We start from the raw sequence: 14,688 nt of genomic DNA, 5'->3' as shown, positions 1-14,688 counted from the left end.
CATTGTACATTTCTAAAAACAGAACAACGTATTACGGATGACACTTGAATTAGTTTGTTATTGGTGATACTGGCAGCAGAGTTTTAATCGAAATTGACACAGACACTTCCCTCACAGCCCAGGCTTTCAGCACAGGAGTTACTAGATAAATATTTATGGACTGACTGGCAAGGAATTTCTCTCAAGATTAGGGAAACTTGTAATGGTAGTTGAGTGGGGTAGGAGGTTGTCTTGAGGATTCCTCCCATGTACTTTCTCCTCTTTCAGTCTTGTTCTCTTTACCTGATTCCTAGTGCCTGCATTGCCCCAGTGGAAAACCATTTGACTTCATAAGCAAAGGGAGTTTTTGAAAATTTAAAGAGATCTTTAGGAGAAAGGCAACATTTAACCTGAAGGAAGGAACAGTCAGCAGGAGGTCATCAAGCATGGGTAGAAGGTTAGCAGGAGATGTTTCTTGGGGAGGGGTCTTTCCTGTAATCATGCCATATTATATATGCCCACCACCCCCATTGCCAACTTAGTTCTTGAAGTGGAGTCCAAGAAAAGTTCAAAGTGGCATGCACTGACATGGGGATACATTCAGGAGCAATTGAGACACACATACATTGCAGGACATCTCGCTTGAATTGTTGATAGAAATCTCCCACTGGAAATGCAGGATTTCTTCAGAACTTATGTTTGTAACTAAACCTTTGTGCTTATAAGCCATCCCCTGGATAGATATATTTGAAAGAATAATATAAAAAAAGACAAAAAGCAAGGACCTTTTCAGGAATCTCCTATTTTTTTGCATGTTTAATGAGTGTTCTTTTGTGGGAATTTAGTAGCACACCGAGGTTAGGGGCTATATGGGATTTATCTCAGATTTCCTCATCTTTCACACGGTACCTGGTACAGAACAAACTGTAGTTGAATGAATTTTTAATATTTAGGATCCTAGAAGCAGGTTTTAAGTGAGGACTGAGTTAGATATCCTTTTTTTCACATATCAGGGAACTGAGACCCAGAAAGAATAACTCGCTTGCTTGAAACTATTGGAAAATCAATGACAGCACTAAGACCTAAATGCATAATTTCTACTCCTGGTCATTCACTCATAGGAAGTGATTAGGCTGATTTTCCTTTCCGACAGGCTTGGGTCACACCCCGGGCCAACTTTTCTGTTATGCACAGTGCCCACAGCTCACAACACTTTTAGGGGCCCACCAAAAAGTTTTAATCTCCTTTAGGATCTAAAGAAAATCTATGAACTAAAATTTAAAATTTGAATTAAATTTAAATTTAATATTAATTTAAAATTTTAAATACAAATTAAATAAAAGAAAATTTAAAACCTGAAGAAAAAAGTTACATTGACATGGTAATAAAATATCATCTTTAACAACTTTTTTTTAAAAAAAAAGATTTTATTCATTTGTCAGAGAGAGAGAGAGCATAAGCAGGGGAGTGGCAGGCAGAGGGAGAAATGGGCTCCCCACTGAGCAGAGAGCCTGATATGGGACTTCATCTCGGGACCCATGAGCTCATCTCATGACCTTCGGCATCATGAACTGAGCCGAAGGCAGATGCCTAACTGACTGAGCCACCCAGGCATCCCATCTTTAACAACTTTTTAATGGAGGAGGGAGCCCACGAGAGTCATAACATGGCTCTGATGGCAGCTCCCTCCTACCTCGGAGACTGATCCTAAGGCCCACTAATGTTTAGAGGGACCAGCCAAGAAGATGGAAATAACACACCTTAATTCATAGTGCTCTCAATTCATAAGTCTCAAGGGATAAATGAACACATGGAAAGTACTTAGAAAAAACACCTAGGAAGTACTTAGTAAATGATAGCCTTATTTATTTATTTATTTATCAACCAGATCACTTAAAGATATGAGTGAGACATAAAAGTAGTATTTAATTACTTGTTTCATTAATTATACAAATATATATAAGTGACCACTGTGTGCTAATCATTGATCTGGGTACTTAGGAAATGGCAGTGACAAAATGGACAAAATTCTTTGTCGTCTAGTGAGATGAGGGCAGGAGGGACAATCGAAAAAATAAATAAGTTAAATATATAGTCTGTCAGATGGAGATGAGACCCACAACTGAAAATAAAGTGCCAGGGGCAGGGATAAGGTGGAACCATCTTAAATATTATGTTCTGGGAGGCATAACTGATGTAGTGACATTTGAAGGTGAGGGAGAAGAGCAAATGGGGAAACAGAATTTCTGGCAAAGGGAACAGCAAGTGCAAAGGCCCTGTGGTGGAATCCTGCTTGGCATGCCCAAGGAGCCAGCATGAGTGCATGAGTGCACGGGAGGAACCACAGGCTAGGAGGTCAGTGTGGAGGCACTGCCGATCATGTGGGACATTATAATTCATTTTCAAGACTTCAGCTTTGGTTTCCAGTGGAAAAGGAGTCAGTGGAGGCTGCATTGACCTCCATCCTCTAACATTTTATAAGAGTTTTTGCCAGATGTCAAACTGTCCCATGAACATACTCTGAAAGCAGAACACTAGTTATATTCAACGTCTCTAAAAGCCAGAGAGTAGGATTTGGAATGACTTGGCCTTAGGAATTTGAAAATGCATTCATTTCCCCTATTCCACGAACGTTTATTGGTCACAGGATGTAAATGTGTATCACAACACTGATACACATTAACAACACCAAGACTAAATGTTTAGTATTTACATAAGAGTTACAGTTCCGTGTCCTGGTTTAATGTTAATTTAAAGAAGTCCAGCCCACACAGGAATTCCAGTGGCCTCATTTTACAGATGAGGAAATGTTAGGCACCTTCCCCAAGGTCAGATCCTGCAGAAAGTGGTGCTAGTATTTTCTTTGCTATCAAGGGGTCTACAGAGCATGGGATACCTGCTGTTTTCACTTTGTCCCTCCATCAGGACCAGATACAGTGCTGGGTAAAATAATACTGTTCAACTACAAAAGTGCAGGCAGATTCTCATGATGTTCTTCTGTTAAAAAAAAAAAAAATGGTGAATAGGCCAGCCTCTCCTTCTTCCCTTTGCCTGTATCAAATGCAGAAAGTGGTCTCTGTAGAAATTCAATGCCATTGTCCCTGGCACAGGGACCCATTCAGCTGCATGGGTTGGTGCAACTCAAGGAGCATCCCAGGCCATCAGCAGCATCACGGAGAAGCTGGTCAGTCTGGGACAGGGGATTTAATTCACTGGCTTCATTTGTTAAATCTTGAAAATGACAAGATTCGAATAAATGATCTCAGATCTCTTTCAGTTTGGGAACCTCATGATTCTGATGGGATAGTGTCTGGAGATTTTGTGCACACAGGAGACACAGATGAAGGAAAATGTGCCCCTTCAATTTTTGCTTTATTTTCAAGGTGGCTAAAGCTGGTACTAGAAATGCAAGTAGCCAGTGTCTTCTGACCCTTCCAAAAATCTCTTTTTCTCTTTCTAATTAACCTCTCTCCTTTTTAATGTCCTGTTTTCTCTGATTCGCAGTCAACTTGGGGTTTCTATAAACTTCTCAAAGGCTGGGGTCAAACTTTCTTTTAAATTGTTGGGGGGAGGGCATGGGAAGCAAAAAGAAGAAGAAAAGCTCTTGTTTCCACGCACAGCTGCACGGAGCAGCACCTGTCCCAATCTGGACAAAGCAAATTGAAAAGGGGAAAGGAGTTCTCACCGCCTGGGAGAAAACAGAAACGGCAAATCACAGAGGCTTCCCTTTGGCCAACCTCACCATTGTGTTTCCCCCTCTTTGCCGTCCTCCCAAGGGCTGGACACCCGACACTCACGCGGAGGTTCTCATGACATTGACAGTGTTGTGGGAAGCCACGTCCACTCCCCGGGGGGTTTTCTACTGTGTTCCCACAGACTGTCCGTCCTGCATGCAGACAGAGTAAGGGAACAGCGGGTGCCAGGTGACATGCCTGTCTCAGAGACCCCCAAGTGGCCAGGCCTGGCCAGCCAGACTGTGAAACTAGAGACAGCCCAGCCTTGCACACAGAGACTTTAAGCCTCTGGCCTCATTATTATGCAACTAGGGCGCCGCCCTGCCCTCTCCTCAGGAGACTGTTGGTCAAGTAAGGCTGGAAGAATGGATGTCATGGGCCTTGGCTCTCTTCTTGTTTCTCCATTCCCCTTTGTCTTTCTCAGCCCTCTCTCTCTCCCCAGTATTTCCCATCCTCTTCTGTTAACTACTTTCCTCTCCTCTCCTCTTTCCTTCCTTCCTAACTACTCAGGTGGGAGACACCTCTCCATTCCCCTCTCCATTCCCCCCGTCTCCCACCTGTTTCTGTTATTCCTCTTCTCTCTCTATCTCTCTCTCTCGCTGCCACTTCTGCATGTGGAGGCAAAAGTTGCTCAAGGACTTCCCGACCAGCTGGTGACATACCAGGTGTTCAGGTAGATGCACCTGTCTCCGTGCGTCCTCAACGTAAACAAGCAGTGGTCATTGCCTAGAGGATGAGGGGAAGTGGAGGGCATTTTCTTTCTGTCATTCCCGCAAACACTTTTTTTTCAGACTTCGATGAGTTGGTTGGATTGTTGTCTTTGGATTCCCTCTCTCACTTTGTGATACTTTAATGAGAAATTGGAGTGCTTTGTTTCAAATATCATAATTAATCTGAAATGAGGCACTGCAGGATCATTAATAAATCAGGACTGAATTTCACAGGACCCACTAACCTCCGTTTCATTATATGCCAAAAGCCCTCTCAGAGACTCTTCTCATCACTCGGGTAGGAGTCCTGGAAAACTTGGAGCCCCAAAGAAGTTCATCTACAAGGGCTTTTCACACAACCAACAGTGAATCTCCATTCCAAACAAACAAACAAACAAAACAAAACCAAGGTGCTCTGCTCTTGAAGATAACAAGAGAAGTCTTCCCCCCAAAAGTGGGAGAAGGGACAATCATAAATATATACCGAGAACCTTGCAGGGCTAGTATGTGTGATGCCAGTGGAGACAAAGAAGGCCCTTGAGCAACCATGATGGCACCTTTCAACTCTGTGTCAAAGGTGACACAAAAAAGTGTTGCTTTGCAACTCAGGCCAGTCCCCTGGACCAGTGAATGTCAGGGTTAGTTCAACGACCACTGTGACCTTGGACTCCACCAACACATCTGGAGGAAGGTCTTCTGAGGCTACCTTCAGTTCTGTTTCTGTGGATTTCCATGAGAGGATTCTGCTGTTTAAATGTAATAAACTTCAATGATATTACATCAAAAACAGCTCCCAATTTGATTTTGGTCAGTTATTTTGTAGGAAATGTGGACATTTAATGGAACTTAGTAGTCTCAACACGATGCTGGAGGTGGTGCATTGTTTTTATTGTTGATGAAAAAATGAACTCAACACAATTGTGGGAACTGAAGTGTAAACACACTTCCCATCTGAAAACTGAAGAATTAGGGGAGGCATAGTCTTAATAGTAACAGAAGTGGATCTTATAAATTCTATCAGTCTTGACTATGGAAACAGAAAGCCACCTATCTAAAATGTGTGTTACTGTTCAACTTTATGAAATTTTCCTCTTCCAAACTAAAGATATACTAAATCAAAAACTCTAACCTAAACTCTAAACTAAGAAAAACCAATAAAACAATCCTGCCCCCAACAACTAAACTAGAAAGTCCACTCAAAATCATGATAAAGTCAATGTCACTGCTACTAAATTCTTATGTCTGAATCCTGTAAACCACATCTGTGTGGATTTGTGGTTTCCTTGGGGTGTGTTATGGAAAGGGTATTGGCTTTGGTGTGGGACAGGTGAGGATTAGGGTCCCAGTCCCAGTTGGTGCTTAATCCCTTGGAGCCTCATTCAGAGAGATTATACCACCTCCAACACAAAGTTGTGAGGATTAAACAAGACAATGACAAACATTATCTTGCCCAGCACCGTATGGGCTGCACAGCAAGTGAGCATTACCTTAATCTTCTCGACCCCCTTCTGCCCTTGATACTGGGGAGAAACTTGGGCAGTAGATCGATCATACTCCAGCAAACCAGCAGGTGGCACTCATTTAGAGACTCCCGCAGCAGCCACTTGAAAGCTCCTGGGAATTCACCAGCATCACACTTCCTCAATGTTTACTTGACACTGGGAGAAGGAAAGGGGAAGTGAGTTAATATTTGACTAAAAAGGGGAGGGCTTTATTTTTGTCTCTTATGTTGAAGCCAAGAGATCTGTCCTTTCCTCTGTAAACCAAGAAGATTTAAGGGCTGCGTCCATGCAGCAGGTGAATGTTCCTGGTTGCCCAGTTTCTGAATGCCAGAGATACATAAAACTGGGCAGAGGCTGGCACCACACCCATTTACCTTCTGTCTGTCAAAGGTGTCTTCTCCCTGACTTGCAAAAGTAGGATAAGGGGGAACATAGCTCAGGGCTACTGAGAAATTTGGAGTATGGGCGAAGTTATCCATCACTGAGGTTTTCCACTCTGACATTCAGGGAGAAGCTGTTCATGGGACAGTAGCACTTTTTAGGCTCTGGTTAATTCTTCAAGATAGGGAACTGTTTGTCACTGGGAGGTGTCAGGCACACATTAAATACTGACCTGTCCAGATGCTGGGGATGGGTGGGGTAGGGGTCCTGCACTGAGCAAGAGGGTCTCCCAGATGACCCTTAGAGTCCTTTCTGATGTTGCCTTGTTTCTCAAAAACAAGAAAAACAGGACTAGCTATAGCCAGCTGCCTAGACTTCCTTACCCACATCCCGCCCACTTTGTCTGAATCTGGGGCTGCAGGAAGGCATAGGGAAGGAGGCAGCAACCATTTAAGGCAAGATGTAAACATTCCTGCTTCTGACCTCCACATTGGCAAATTTCACCTCCTCTGTGTTAGAGTGGGAGAGGGGAGGAGGGCTTGGCATTTACTGCTTGGTCCACAGAGAGGGAAAAACTAAAGGGGAGCCAAATTGGCAACTTGCCACTTAGAGAATGTGAATGTAACTAAATATTTGCAATTGACTCAGTCTAAGAGCATGAAGTACCTATTCTCCTGAGGTTGGGGGGAAACATGCCTCACTGTTCCAGTGCATGAATAATCAAAGTGCTTCTTTCCTTCCCTGTTATCCTCACCATTATCCTGATGTTATTATTTTAGTGCATGCTAATTTTTGCGAAAGACTGCTTAGTTGTCAATAACACATTTTCTAAAGTATTTGTTAAGGAGCTTGAAGACAAACTGTCTGGGTTTGAGTATTAGCCTAGTGGCCTGGGTAACGGACTTTGATAATCTCCACAAACCTCAGTTCCTCCATCTGTTGGATGGAGCCAAGTTATTTTCATGCTTCACAGAGCACCTGTAAGAAGTAGATGAGATAAAAGACTCATTCCGGGGTGCGCCTAGGTGGCCCAGTGGGTTAAGCCTCTGCCTTCTGCTCAGGTCATGATCTCAGGGTACTGGGATCCAGCCCCAAATTGGGAATCTCTGCTCAGCAGGGAGTCTTCTTCCCCCCCCTACCCGTCTGCCTCTCTGCCTACTTGTGATCTCTCTCTCTCTGTCAAATTAAAAAAAAAAAAAAAGAATTGCTATGGTGCTGAGTTAGTTGGAGGCTAAAGGGCACCCAAGAAGTGAAGAAAGAGCTGCTATCTCATAGCAAGAGTAAGCAGCAAAACCCAGGCATGTAAATCTGCTTTGCAACCACCATATGCTTGTCTACCACAATATCTGAGTCAGTTGGAACTAATAACAAATAGCAAACTTACTCAGACTACCAGCTTAATAATCTTTAGAGAAAAATGAACAAATTTTAAGTCCATTTTTGCATTAGTTCCAACAATAAAATGCAGTCTTATATTAACCGTTTTCAAACAATGTTTGTGCATTGACTTGGAAAGTGAGTTCTTGGTTTTCATCTTCTGGTCCAACCAAAGATAGCTTTCAGAAAATACTTGCTGGTGGCCAACCTCCAAATGGTTTTCTGTTATTCAGACTTACTAATAAAGATATTTCCCATGTTGTCTAGATAAGTAGGACCCATTTTACTTTTGATGTGCAGAAATTTTTTCACTATTAAAATGTTTCACTGGACTCCCATGTCACATGTATGGTTTTTGGCTTCCCAGTGACTGTGTTTCCTTTCACACAAGCATTTCTTCCCCAGTTTTAGCATGTGTGCTTAGAGGAGGTGATGAGACTTAGCAAAGGCAGGCTAAAATCCCATTCCTCTGGTCGAAATGACTGGCCAAATCAGCTCTTCATAGCATGGAGGCAGTAGGGGGCCTTTGTGGGACATCATGACAAAGATTCCTACTGCCTTCCATGGGACTAGGTGTTGAGAGATGACAGCCTGAAGCTCTGAATCCCCTCTCAGCCTTACAAAGGAGCCACTGTGTAGAAGCTGAGGCAAGACACAAAGAAAGTCTGGTTCCTGGTGGCATCATTGGCGCCATCTCTGTCCCTAGACTTTTCACTTAAGTGGGACAATAACTTTTTCCTGTGTTAATCCAATTGGAGTTAGAGTTCCTACTGCTCACCACCAAGAAATCAATGCTTACCACATGGCATTATTGTGTAAATGAATGGGATAATCCAGGGGGAATCATTTAGTAGAACAGTGTCTGGCATTGGGCCACACAGTGTGTCTATCTGTTTCCACCAGCAGCGGCAGCCCCATGGTGTACTGGGAAGCTCAAGGCATGTGTCATGAACAGTTTGGTGGTTTGGGAAGGGCAGAGAAACATGGAGAAGAGGAAGAGAAAGAAATGAGAATTTCAGGTAGTGGGAGTAAAGATAGGAATGTATAATGCATATTTGATGCACACCAAAAAGACCAGCCAATGGGATGGGCACTCATGGTGGGGAAAATGGAGATCAGTCATCCTGGCTGGAGTCTGGATGATGTCAGGTCTTAAGCTAAAGAGCTTGGGCTTTGTCCTGTAAGATATAGAGAGGTAGTAACCACCTGATTTGACTTGACAAATCAGCATGAATCTGACAAATCCCTACTTGTAGTCAAAGATGGAGCATGGAGGCCATTTCCAACCGAGAGAGCAAAGGACTCTGCCAAAGCAGGGCCAAGGGGTGGAAAGAAGGGCAGCAGAGGGCGTGGGTGTTCAGCATCATGTACTCAGCTCTTCTGTTCTTGACCTCTTCCTTGCAGGGGATGAAATACCAGCCTCCGAGCACCAGATGCCTATTAGTCTTTGTCGCTGAGCAAGAAGAATAGAGAGTCCATGGCATTCACTTTGTTTGGCCTGCCAGGTGATTATCAGTTTTCTGTTTCTGCTCCCTCACCACACCCTCTGAGTCACCCTGTGTGCTATAGGTGTGTGCTTCTTTACTGAGTTTTATAAGACATTTATTTTTATCCTGCACATGTCTCATTTTAAATAGTGGACTCAATTTATATGGCTTTCGTTGACTTCTTCTGAGACTGGAAAGTAGTCCTGGTAGAACATTGTTCCCTAAATGCAAAGAAGAATGAGCCGATGAGCTGTTAACATGACACACAGATTTTATGGAAATGTCAAAGGTAGAAAAGAGCAAGGGGTTACTTTTCACAACTATTCACATGGGACCGTGGGATAAGCCCCCTGTGAGAGCCAAGGGGCCTGAATTCTAGTCTTGGTTGTTTCACTAACAATCTTGTGGCCTTGGACCTGAGGCCTTTCTGTCCCTAAGTTTTCTCACCCATAAAATGAGATGGTTTTACCCTGGGGAGCTCCCAGCCATATAATGCTCAGCATCTGTGTTGACGGCCAACAGATGGGTGCAGTTCTGTAATAGGATAAGGGAGAGCAAAAGACTTTGCTCTGTGTATAATCCAAGCCGTTGTTGCCTGGTTCCTTCTCTTGGTCTGCTGCAAAGTAGTATGAACAGGACAAACTACCTTACTCTTAGGAAGGGTGACATATCACTCTCTTATTGGACCTGTAGACAAAATGGAGCCCCCATTACAGACTTTTGCCATAACTAAGTAGGAGTACAGTTTAAGGAGCCTTGTTAGTACCCTGGAAGGGAGCCATGAGGTGTCACGGTTAGAACAGCTCAAATTTCCACTCCACACGCACCAAGCAGGCTGGCCAACCCTGGGAAGACCCTTAACTTGCTTGAGCCTTTGTTTCTTTATGTGTAACTGCAGATAATAATGCAAACTAGTACAAACCTGTTGGATATATCTTGAGGATTAAGTGATATAATGTGTTTAACACATGCCATGGACCTAGCAAGGGCTCAGTAATTGGTAGCTATGAGAATAGTGGTAAAAACTCCTCAGTTCCCACATTATTTTTTGCAGCCTTAGTTCCTCAGCTGTGGAGCTAGATCAAAATGCTTACAGCTCCCATAACCTCCACTCAAAATAACTAATCAGGAACTTAACTGATCCATGCAACACACTGTATTGGGCCCTTGGTGTGTAGCTGGGCCTGACATTTTCTGTAATACCTAACTTGGCACGTACAAAAGATATTTATGTCAACTTCTCTTTTTCTCACGCAGTTTGTTTTCTTCATATATTCTGTTCCCATACTTCATATCATAGGCTATTTCAATTATCACCAAAATTTATCTCTCTCACTTAATGGCAGTTTCTTTTTCCATGAAGAAAAACAACTAAGAAGGTCATTTCAGCCAGAAATGCTGGGTGTCCATTAGTGATAGCAGACATCAAAGTCACAGGGATGGGAGTGCTGGACAATCACCCAGTACATTCAGTAGCCGTGTTAGTGCTCCCACACACCAGCCTAGCAGCAGACAATTCCCATTTGTGCCTCAGTCAAATGATAGTTTTCTATGTGTCGTGTGTCATTGGGGTCAGCTGAAGAAAGACTGAAACTACCAATATTTAGTCTGTGACTGCTAGGTCCATGGATGCCAATGCACGTGGAAGCTGCTGGGGCTAGGGGTTGGGGTTGAGGTACAGGACAGATACAAGAAAGTCAGATGAGGGGATGATCAGTTGACTTTCAAAACAAAGGAAGAGAGCTGTGGATTTAAAATCTCTAGAAATCCTTGACACCACTTTGCTCCATTACTCTTTAAAACTTAGGAAATGACCATCCTGAAGTATCTACTTAAGTTCTTTCATTTGTCCCATCCTTCAACTAAAGAAATTTGGTACCCAGACCAAAAGAAAAAAAAAAAAAAGAACGAACAAATGAACTTAGAAAATGACCCCAAACCAAGCATACTAGTCTCACTATTGCCAGAATGACAGAAATACACACTAACTACAAGGCTCTTAGAGCTCTGCTCTTTGGGAAAGTAAACAAGCAAACTTAAAATGAAGCAGGAAGTTTCTTTGGGTAGTGTCCCATCTCTTTGCCCTCCAACTCAAGGAAAACAATCTTAATCAAGAAGAAACTCAGGCAGCCATCTCTCTATTGCACAATTATTAGGTGGTGAGCAACAGCAAAAGTCAAGATAAGGTCAGATAGCCAGAAAGGCAGAAGTGCCGGGAAAGGAAAATACATAGGATGTGTGAGAAATTTGGCAGGGACTATGAACATCAACCAGCATCCAAAATATTACCTCCTCTGTACTGTTAATGTTGTTTTAGAAAATTTTCTTTCTTCCGTGTCATTTTATATTGAGTCTCTTAGAAGCAGTAACAGTGATTGCATTTTAAAACTCAAACTAATAGTTTTTGTCAGGAAGCCTGGGTGGCTGAGTCCCTTAAGCATCTGACTCTTGATTTTGGCTCAGGTCATGATCTCAGGGTCATGAGACTAAGCCCTGCATGGGGCTCTGTGCTGGGTGTGGAGTCTGCTTAAGATTCTCTCTCTCCCTTTGTCACCTGCACTCTCTCTCTTTCTTAAAAAAAAATTTCAAACTGGGGCACCTGGCTGGCTCAGTGGATTAAGCCTCTGCCTTTGGCTCAGGTCATGATCTCAGGGTCCTAGGATTGAGCCCCGAATTGGGCTCTCTGCTTGGTGGGAAGCCTGCTTCCCCCCGCCACAACCCCTCGCCTGCCTCTCTGTCTACTTGTGATCTCTCTCTCTCTCTGTCAAATAAATAAATAAAATCTTTAAAAAAATTTTCAAACTAGCAGTTTTTGTTATTTCATGTAGAAATCGAATTCATTTATATTTGTTGTTGCAATTATCCAAGTTTCTTTTATTTCTATCATACTGTTTTATGCTTTTCTTTAATACTTCTTTGTTCTTTATGGTCATTTTACTATACAAACTATATCTTGTTTTTATCTACTCTAACATCTTTGGGTTTTAGCAATTACAGCAGTATTACTTAATTTATATCTCTTGAATTACTAACTTCCTTACTGAAATGGAGCTTTTTGACACTGACTCTATCAAGACATGCTATTTCTTTACCATTTTATCTCATCTTATCTTCTTCTCCATTAGGTTTTATTTGTTCATATATACTGGTAATTCAAACCTAAGATGTTGTTATTAAATTATCTATTAATTATATATCTTCTTTATGAAGAATTGATTTAGGCTTTTGTGTTTGTAACAAATTTGTACAATGTCTATGTGGATTCAGTCATATATTTCATGGGTTGCAAAGGTCACCACTAACTTCTTTTTTTTTTTTTTTTAAGATTTTATTTATTTGACAGAGAGAAATCACAGGTAGGCAGAGAGGCAGGCAGAGAGGGGGAAGCAGGCTCCCTGCTGAGCAGAGAGTCTGAGGCAGGGCTCAATTCCAGGACCCTGGGATCATGACCTGAGCCAAAGGCAGAGGCCCAACCCACTGAGCCACCCAGAGGCCCCACCACACACCTCTTCATATTAAGAGTTTCTATTCTTGAGATCTCTCATAGCATCATTTTTTAAGGAATTGTTTCAGTTGAGACCTTTTCTGAATTCTTGCATACCTATTGTTTTCCAGATCAATGACAGCTTGTCTAGATACATATATATATTTTTAACTCACAACCTCAAAATCCTAGGAATGCATGTACACACATCAGTATAGAATGAAAAAACTAAAAGTGTCTCGTATTCCTGTAGTCTGTAAATAAACATAGCTAATTGGTTGCTATGATTTCCTTCAAATAGTTTTCTTGCATATATTAGCATTATTACTAATGCAATACTTTTTTCTTTTTTACAAAAATGGGTTTATAGAAGCATCTCATTTAATTCACCTAAATGATAGTAATTTGAAATACCATCTTTTCTTTCTTGAATATTATTCAAAATACATATCCACTTAGTATACTGTTACAGTTTACTGCCATATTTTTTCTATTTTCTCAATAGTACTGTTCCCACCCTAATGAAAGCCAGCAGAGCAGATTCAATTGCACATTTTTGGCCAATGAGGGCTTATGTTCCCTATTGCAACTGCCCTTAGCCAATGAGAGTTCCACGGGTCTCTTACAGGTTGTTAGGCAACCCATGTTATTTGTGCTCCTGTGGCTTCTCTTTCTGCTATTTGTTTTGAATTCTGGAAGAAACTTTAACCTACTCTTGGCGAGCAAAGAGTTTACTGGTGCTTACCACTTACAGTAAATGCTGAAACATTTGCTGGTATCTATGGTTCTGCATCTGGCCCAAAGACACAAAAGAGGAGAATCAGGCTTCTTAGAAGTTAAAATGAAAGTGTTGAGCCTCCATGGGTACTGTTAATGACAATGGTCTAGGAAACAGAGGATAAAGATTGATAGGCAATTGGTGACTGTCGGAAGTGTGGGAAGGCTTTGACACTAGGAAGGTCATCATAAGGTCATCACAAACAACAGCTTAACCTGGAAGAATTGGCCTCCAATTGCATAAACTGTAACTGGAATCGTGCAACTATTTCAAAGACTTTAAGGAGCAGGGAGAAGCAATTGCCAGTGTTGAATATAAGAATGTCACCCCCTGTGCACAGGGTTACAATGACCCGCATAACTGGCTAATTCAGTGGGAGCTCCCATTTTCAGAAACTAATCAGTCCTCCATGCTAAACACCATAAGTGTATGGAGTAAAAAGTATTTTGTAGTATCATTTTAACTTTTAACCTTATAAAGCATCAATACCTCCTGGACATATTTCATGTTGGCATGTGTATAATCTTAGAATCTATAGCATTTTTTCCAAAGACTCCATAATATTTCTTTGTATTAACTTACTACAATTTATTGAATTAATCCTCTATTAATGGACACCTGGGTTGCTTCTAGTTTCTATGTTACAAACAATACTGCAATGGTCATAATGCCCTAGAAGATGTTATTTTTGAGAATATTTATTTCTCTGTGTCCTCCTCAACATGAGGGGTTATCAAGTATTTTAAATGTTTTTCAATTTATAAGGAAAAATAATATCTTATTGTGTTTAATTTGCAGTTCTTTAATATTAATAAGTTGAGATCTCTTTTCATGTTTGTAGGACATTTGCACTTCAAATTCTTTGAGCTCCTGGTTCATGGCATTTGCCTATTTTTCTTTCGGGTGTTTATAACACTAAAATCTCGGAAATAGATATATTGTCTATTACATTTAGTAAATTTCCTTTTTTTCCTTTCTTTTCTTTTTTTTAGATTTTTATTTATTTATTTGAGAGAGAGAGAGTGAGCCAGTAGAGAGGACAAGCAGGGGGAGCAGCAGAGGGAGAGGGATTCCAGGACCCCAGCATCATGACCTGAGCCAAAGGCAGACGCTTAACCAAATGAGCCACCCAGGTGAACCCGCTGAGTAAATTTCATACCAAAATATTATGTAGTAATTATGAATTATATTTTTAAAAGATTTTTAATGATGGAAACATTCATTATATGGTAAGTGAAAATAAAACAATATAAAAT

The 14,688-nt window shown here is 41.5% G+C and overlaps 1 long non-coding RNA gene across 1 annotated transcript in view; it reads left to right on the top strand.

Annotated features, from left to right (window-relative positions):
- The window catches only part of LOC123387029, a 72,259-nt gene extending 57,574 nt beyond the window's left edge, over positions 1–14,685 (top strand). Inside the window, exons 3-4 of the long non-coding RNA XR_006601365.1 lie at positions 9,088–9,188; positions 14,425–14,685. This is a non-coding gene — a long non-coding RNA (uncharacterized LOC123387029). The remainder of the gene's footprint in view (positions 1–9,087; positions 9,189–14,424) is intronic.
- Positions 14,686–14,688: the final 3 nt, after the last annotated feature.

The sequence above is a fragment of the Mustela putorius genome, unplaced genomic scaffold (assembly GCF_011764305.1).
Source record: "Mustela putorius furo isolate JIRA1106 unplaced genomic scaffold, ASM1176430v1.1 tig00003845_pilon_pilon_pilon, whole genome shotgun sequence".
Taxonomy (NCBI): Eukaryota; Metazoa; Chordata; class Mammalia; order Carnivora; family Mustelidae; genus Mustela; species Mustela putorius.
The sequence above is the reverse complement of the archived record's forward strand: the minus strand, read 5'-3'. Positions and strand labels throughout refer to the sequence as shown.